A 9,087-nucleotide genomic window follows, 5' to 3' on the forward strand; every position below is an offset into this window, starting at 1 on the left:
AAACTCAACCTTGATGAGGTTTTTCTTTGGAGGTTTAGCCCTCCTAAGAAAAACAACAAAATCTTGCCTAATAGTTTCCTTAACATTATCTGGAAGATCCTTAATACCATATTACTGTGGTGGTAGCTAAAGGGGCAGATTCCCCAATCCCGTCTTGGCAACATGTGAATCTAGCTCTTTCTAAAATGATAGAATCTTAGTATATCGACTTGCACGTAGTTGGATGTACCCCTGGTGTTATAGAGGAAGCTACAAGGATTGATCTTGGGTCTCCCATAGATTAGGAATGGCAGTTACTGATTCACCATGTGGTTAAAAAAAAAATATTCAGTAGGAATCTTATTCGGGGCAAGGGAAAAATTGAGACCTTTATTAAGAATACTAAAGGCAGAAGGATCAAAATTCTTACTCAAAAGATTAATAACATTCTTAAAACCCATAAGAGATTTATTATTATTATTATAAATTAGATCTATGTTATTGTTACTATGGGAGGAGGAGGAAACCAAGTTATTTCTATTATTAATCAAATTCTTATTTCTATATTTAATTAAGTCAATAGAATATTTATTATATTTATTATTATTAGGGATGATAGTTGGAAATTGAGTAAGAGTTGGATTCCACTTCTCTCAAATCATCATCCTTTTCTTCTCCTTTCTCCTCTTTAATTTCTTTGCTTGATCCCCTATTTGTTATTATTATTATCAAATATAGATATTTTTAATGACTAAAATATGTTTGCATAACAATATAAAATAACTAGTAATTTTTTTTCTAGTTAACCTTTGACTCTAGTTTTATTATATTTATCATGGCTATCCCTTTTTAGGGTGTAAAGCATCCCTCTATCAAATAATATAAACTTGATATTATTAATAAATATTCTTAATATAGAAATTGATATTATTAATTAATAATTATTGAATTATATTGGAATTAAATATTTTAAATTCCTAACAATTAGTTTTCTACCAAATCATTTTATTTAATACGAATGAGTCAATGCCTAACAAATAAGATGATATAAATTATTACTAAATAATTACTTTACATAAATCAATAATATTGAAATATAATATTTTATATTTAATTATACCTTAACAACTATTTTTAACTAAATATAGAATATTTTAATAAAATAACTTCTTACCACTAATTCCAAAATAATTATTTTCTTTACCTATTAAATAATTTGCGAAAAACTAATTTTTAACGGCTAACTCTAGGAAATGATGCATCCTTACTACTTATTCCTTCTGATCGATGGATTTCTTGTCCTAAGGATGAACCAAGGATTTCTTGTCCTAAGGATGAACCACATTACCACATTAGTTAGTTCGAAACATTGACCAATTCCTAAAAATGTGATTAATCTCAAAGACTTATTTCTAAATTATAATATTATTATTCTTAAACTCAGTCACAATAGAAATATTATTTGATCTTAATAATCATTATTAAAATATTATTTTTCATAAACTAACAGTTATATATATATATATATATATATATATATATATATATATATATATATATATATATATATATATATATATATATATATATATATATATATATATATATATATATATATATAATTTTCCCCCCTCTTTTGATTGTTTTAATTTTAGTCTCATTTAATTATTACTTTTGTTATAGGATTTTGACTCATTAATCAGGTCTTGACTCCTCTTTATATATATATATATATATATATATATATATATAGAGAGAGAGAGAGAGAGAGAGAGATATTACTCTCCTTTTGATTGCTTTGTTTTACTTTTAGTCTCATTTCATTATTATTTCTGTTATTGGATCTTGACTCATTAATGAGGTCTTGAATCTTATTTATTTATTTATTTATTTTATTTTTATTCTTTATTTTTTTATTTTTGACTCTGTTCCATGTATTTGATTGACTTGGATTGTTTGTTTCTTATTAATGTTTATCTTTTTCGATTATTATTATTATTATTATTATTATTATTATTAAACTAGTCGTTATATTAGCCATTATAGGAATATTATAATATTATTTGATCTTAATAATAATTATTAAAATATTAATTATCATAAACTAGCCATTATATGATATTTTGGTCTCTATATCGCCCTCTAATTAAGTGTGTGTCATGATCTGCATCTTCATCTGGTCCTGATGATCAACCACACTAGCTGGTTCAAAATGCGTTGGCAATTTTCTCTTATGTGATTTCTACCGAAAAGACTCTTCTTAAAATATACATTATGAAAACTAAACATAGTTACAAAATTCAACAATGGATACTTGCACATGTTACCTATAAAATTTTAAAGGTTAATTACCTCTAAAAGTACCACTGTTGTAAAAGCTCATATTTATGTTATAATAATAAATTACAATAGAACTCTATGGGTTTAACTATATACTGAAGCTATGCTACATTAGATAGCATTTCAATAGATGTATCTCTGCAATTATTTTTACCTAGATTCTATTTTAATTTTAGGTATATAGAAGAAAGGTCCTTTAGGAGGTTTGTTGAAGCTTGATTAGAAGAGGCACTTGTGGTTCACATTGATCATTTCCTTACTTAGGTAAGTATTATTTGTTCGTGATTTCTTTGCATCTTTTGTTAATACAATAAACGTGCCTCTTGGTAAACTGATTTCTCAATGGTTTCTTTTCTTATTTAGAAAAACTACATCAAGGAGAAAAGACTTGAAAGGATGCGTGTTGATGAGGAAGTATTCTTGGATTTTTTTAGGGATTATATTGATTTATCTGTAAGCACATTTCCCTTGAAAAATAAAATGTATTGTTCCATACTCATTCTGAAAATAAATAAGGGGATAAGCAGTGCACAACTTCTAAATCTTTTTCTTTATCCAAAGATGAGAATGTGTACATTCTCCACAGGATGCTTCTATTGGGGAGAATATTTTTCAAACTGTATTATAGAATCTCAACTTATGGAAATTTCAGTCTAGCTGAATCATCAGATAGATAGGGCTGAGTTTGTTGGGCACATAGGTGATTTCACAAGAGGGAATTTTGACTAGGTTAGACTATGGTTGTATTGCTGGTAAGTTTGACTTTGTAGCATATATGTTTGTCACAATCATATCACTGCAATCACAATCATAAGAGCAAGCTTAACTGGCATACATCAACGTCATATCATTGAGATATATCATTGTCATAAGGAGTTCCATACATCTATGTCATATAACTGCCATATATCACTGTCATAAGGAGTGCCATACATCTATGTCATATCATTTCCATATATCATGGTCATAAGGAATTTCATACATCTATGTCATTAGGTCACTCATACATCAGTATCATAAAGGAACTACCCTACAAGGGCACTGCTATACATCTTAGTCATAGAGACACTACCATATATCACAGTCATAAGGATTGCCATACATTTGTGTCGTTAGGTCACACTTATACATCACTATCATAAAAGGATTTCCCTACAAGGGTACCGCTATACATCTTAGGCTTAGAGATAATGCCATATATCATAGTCAAGAATCATTGTCATAAGAATCACAAGAAACTCATCCATACATCACTACCATACATTACTATTAAACATAGAAGATTAGAGAACATAAAGGCTACTCAAGTAGGTTGCAGAGATCTCCTCCGAGACCTATTAAAGGTCACATAAACAATAGCCTAGTTGCATAATGTTAGGGCCATTAGGGCCGCACCAAGATATGCTAAAGAGGCTACTTAACTTCACTAGATCAGTCCTTACCTTCTCAAGGAAAATCCACATATAATTATGATAAGATCACAGGGAGAAGGTAGCAAATATCCATAGAAAAAGGTCAAATTAAGACACAAGGAAAGGGTTGCATGAAGTCATAGAGAAAGGCCACAAATAGGCTAGAGGAAGCCACACAAGATTCCACAGATAAGGCCACATAGAGGACTGAGGTAGCTGCACAAGATGCCATAGAAAAGGTCACATACGATGCCCACTAGGCCACAAAGATCGCCATTGTTAGGCTGCAATAGCTGCCACCAATAGGCCACAAATATTGCCACAATAAAGATTTAATAGATGCCACCATTAAGCCATAGAGATTTCCACTATTAGGTTGAAATAGATGCCACCATTAGGCCACAAATATTGCCACTGTTAGAACGCAATAGGTTCCACCATTAGGCGATAGAGGTTTCCACAAAACTTGTCAAAATAATTTTATCCAACGACCCTAACTTCAACTTGTACCAAACCACAGAAATAAGTACAAACCCGCGTCCTTATTTCCTCTCCAATTCGTCTTCTTTAGGCTTGCAGTACCTCAGATGATAGAACCTGGATATGCTTGAGTTTTAATTGCAAATGATGGAGGATAAATGCCAATTTATAGTTAATTCTCCATGCGAAGGGTCACAACTACTGGGGCAAGCCAAGTTGAAATATTATGAGGTTGACTTGTGAATTTGGAGGTTAAACATGAATTCAAATTGCTAATAAGTGTGTTGACATTGAAGCTGACATAGTTACTTGCCCAAATAAATGTCATATGAAATAATAATGAGAGTGCCAAACACATTAATTATAATATTTATTTTATTCATTTTGAATTCTCTTTTGGGGCAAGATGGTTTCTCCTTGGGGTAATTGGATTTCTCTTGGGGAAATTCATCCCAAAGATGCCCCAAATTTCAACACATCTTATGTTTATTCCATCTTTTCTTCTCTGATTCAGTACATTGTGTTGCAACATATATGATTTAGGTAGGTTTTAAGAACAAATTCTTTGGTTCTCACATTATATCATTCGTCAAGAGAAGCCTTATTTTTTGTTTTGGTTTTGTTGAAGATTTGAATAGCTATTTGACAGTGCGTGAACTCTATTTTGTTCTTCTCATGAAATGAAACTTTGTAGCACAAATGTCTAGCAATTGTACAAATATCAATCAGTTGTGATAGTAGAACATGTTTTGTATAATAAAATTTTAGGTTCCAAATTATATTTGCATCTCCTTCATCCAAACTTGCTTCTTTAAACCGTGTGAAACAAACATACCTATGTCAATTGTAGATTTTGGGAATATCCTGGAATCTAACGGTCATAAGAGAGGTCAACTCGTTGACCTCTCTCATGACTGTCAGATTCTAGGATATTCCCAAAATCTACAATAGACATAAGTTCAAGATGCAAAACTAGAATGTATTGAATGGGCTAAGATAGATGGTCGCATTTCCCTTTGTTTCAGAACTTTTGGGAAATTTTATTGTTTGTTATGTTGACTTTGAGGGTGGCCCATCCCATTTTCCAAATTAATATAACTCCTGTTGTATGGTGTAACATGTTAATTCTTCCTGGACCTTGAGCCATCTTCTACATTAGTAAAGTTCATCTTGTTTATCACACATTTTAATGTCCCGTCATAACCATGTATATATTGTTGTAATCATTCATGATCTGTAGTTGGAAATAAATATCATACTTTCTGAATCCAAAATAGATCATTGTTATAATAACTATTGGATATACTATATTGTATGTTATATTGCGACATGATGCATTCACACACACACACACACATGCAGTTAAAGGTAATAAACTAATTAATCATTTATAAGTGGTTTGCAGAAAGTTGAGAAAAGGGTGCAACCTTTGACACATTTGCAAGAACTTGCTTCTACTGAGAGTGAAATTATTTACTCCTGTCTACTCAAAAATTCTCCAAAACCACCTTGATTATCAGGTATCTATATTCAGTTACATTTTTTGTTGCGATGGTAGAGGATATAAGAAATATTTTGGGCCTTGGCCTTCAGTGTCTTTTATTTTATGTTATCTGGATTTCCAAGTTGAATTATTCGTATTAAATAAGAGGACTTTTGCACTTTTAAACAGGACAAAATATTGTATTTGTTCCATTTGGATATTTATAAACTTGAAAAAATTAGTGATTCAAGGATCTATATAAATAAATTTATGCATTAGAGAAAAGCTTTGGTCCAAATTATTTCTTGAAATTTATTGGAGGGAGGAGTGTTTACACCTACATCTTTTGTATTGTCCAACTGTAGCCTGAAGCTGTATAGAAGGTCATTGCATTACGAGAAGGGATACCAAGGAAGGATGACTATGAGGTATCCTCTAACTTCCAAGTTATTTCTTATTTATGCTTCTTAGTCATACCTTATGTCCTCTAGGCTATTGCTTATTTATTATTTCTGCTCATGTCGATTCCTTTCCGAGTCTTTGTTTTAGTGCAAAGGATAATTATTTTCTTCTCTTTCCTTGCAGATACTACAAGAATGCAAGGACATACATAAACTTCTCTTGATAATGGATATTTACCCAAGCTTGGATTTCTCTTTTCTTGAATAACTTGTCTTCCAAAGGAAGCTCTTCGAAAGTAGCTTTAATTCATTCAATACTTACCACAGATTCTATAACATGAAAGTAATTTACCAATCATTTCATCTTGTAGATGACTTTGTTGCACAATGTGTTGTCTGTAATTAATGTCCACAAAAGAAGTGGAAAACAAGGAAAATGGAATTTTTTGTCGATTCATAATATGAATGATAGATGATAATAGAAGAAATTCATTGGGATGTGATTGTTGTTCCTAAGGATTTGAAAGACGCTCTCTTTCTATTGATCTTTCAGAGTTATTAATCATTTAAACAAATAAGAAATAAATGAATAAAACTAAGGAACTAAATCACACACATAAGAGAAAAAAAATTGTATGGTAAAACCTTAACAGTGTGTCAAGGAAACCTCAATGGGGAAAAGGATTGGAAATCTTATTACTCAAATATGATTCTCCATGATATAAGCCTCTCGAGAAATCACCAATTAATATGGGATACTCCATTACAAAACTCCTTTCGTTACAAATACTTTTATAAAACTAACTGAAAGTAAAAATAAGATTTATCCACAATTACATAATTTAAATTACATTGTTTTCACTTTTCAACAATCTCCACCTTGACAAAAATTTTCCTAATCCCTTTCTCATGCTCATTCATCATCTCTTCTACAAGCCAAGAGAAGCCAGACACCATTGCAACCTACTGTAACTAGCTTTGTGAATATGTTTGCACGATTCTCCAGTGTATGGACCTTCTTGAGAGCTACTTTTCCTCTATCAATCACATGGCTCTCAAAATGATACCTTACATCAACGTGCTTGGTCTTGCTGTGATACGTTGGATTTGTAGCCAAATGAATAGCACTATGTCTGTCACAGAACACATTCACTTTGTCCTACGTCCTTCCAATCTCATCAAGTAGACCTTTTAACCATATTGCCTCTTTATAGGCATCTAAAGAAGCTATATACTCTACTTCAGTAGTGGATAAAGAAATTGTTTCTTGAAGCTTTGATATCTATCTAATTGCTCCACTTGCAAGAGTAAAGACATAACCTGTAGTAGATCTCCTTTTGTCCAAATCCCTTGCATAATTAACATCCACATATCTTCAGACTCGTCCTTCACTACCATTAAATATGATGCAATAGTTACTTGTGCCTCTCAAATACTGAAGCACCCATTTCATTGCTCGCCAATGTTCTTCTCCTAGATTTGCCATGAACCTGCTAACAACTCCAATTGCATGTGAAATGTCACGTATTGTAGATACCATCACATACATTAAGCTTCCAACTACATTTTCATATGATACACGAGACATATACATATTTTCCTCATCAGTTCTAGGACTCAAAAGTGAAGAAAGCTTAAAATGGGAAGCTAACGGAACATTAAAAGGTTCCACATCTTTCATACCAAACTTTTCAAGTACTCTCTCCACACACTTCTACTCTAATAATCAAATATTTCCGTTTTTCTGTCTCTAAGTACCTCCATGCCCAAGATATGTTTTTTCTGTTCCAAGATCCTTCATATCAAACATATTAAAGAGATGAGCCTTTAACTTGTTGATTTTTTCCATGTTTTTTCTTGCAATAATCATATATTCAACATACAAGATCAAGATAATGAATACAACATCGAAAATTTTGAAGTATACACAATGATCGTACTCACTTCTAATAAAATTTTGGCTCACCATGGAGTCAAAATTATTATACCACTGCCTAGGTGAATCCCTCAGGCCATACAATGATTTCTTGAGCTTGCAAACTAATATTCTACTGCGACCTTGTACAAACCTTCTGGTTGTTCCATAAAAATCTCTTCATCCAAATCACCATGTAGAAAAGTTGTTTTAACATCTGACTTTTCTAACTCAAGTTCAAGCAATGTAGTTAGTGCTAACAAAATACAAATAGAAACAAGTTTTATGACTCGTGAAAAAATCTCATCAAAATCAATACTTTAAACCTGAGAATGCCATCTTGCAACTAGCCTCACCTTATACCTTTCGATACTTCCATCAACATTTTTTCTCAATTTGAAGACCCATTTTAATCCAACAACAATTCTCCCTTCTGGAAGTTCTACAAGATCCTAGCTTTTTTTCTTGGCTAAGGAATCCATTTCTTCGTCCATAGTCTTTTTCCACTTTTCGCTATTTCCATCATCCATTGCTTACTGATAACAATAAGGTTCCCCATATTCAGTAGTCAATGCAGAAGATGAAGTAGAATATTCATACCTTTTGTGTGTTCTTATTTCCCTTCTAGACCTTCTTAGAGTGACTGGTTGTTGAACTGGTTCTGGAACTTCAACAATTTCCTATGCATCTTATTCACCCTTTTCTTTAGAAGTATTTCCTTCCTTTCGAATTTCTGAAAAATATTTAGTCTCCAACTGAATTTTTTTATTAGGAAATACCTGTTCCTGTTCAACTTTTTCAATATCCGATTTTAGAAGAGAGAATTCATCAAATGTTACATCTATACTAATGACTATCTTCCGTGAAGAAGGATCCCACAACCTATATCCTTTCACTACATAATCATACCTAAAAAAGACATAACATTTTGATTTTGGATCTAATTTTGAGCGTTGATTCCTAGGAATAAGGGCATACGCATCACAACCAAAAATCCTTAAATGTAAATAATCACAAGACTAACCCGACCAAACTTCTTTGGGAATTTTCAAATTAATGGCAACTGAAGGTGACCTA

Source organism: Pinus tabuliformis, chromosome 2_1 (assembly GCF_031772625.1).
Source record: "Pinus tabuliformis cultivar Carrire ecotype Pingquan chromosome 2_1, CPIR1, whole genome shotgun sequence".
Classification (NCBI taxonomy): domain Eukaryota; kingdom Viridiplantae; phylum Streptophyta; class Pinopsida; order Pinales; family Pinaceae; genus Pinus; species Pinus tabuliformis.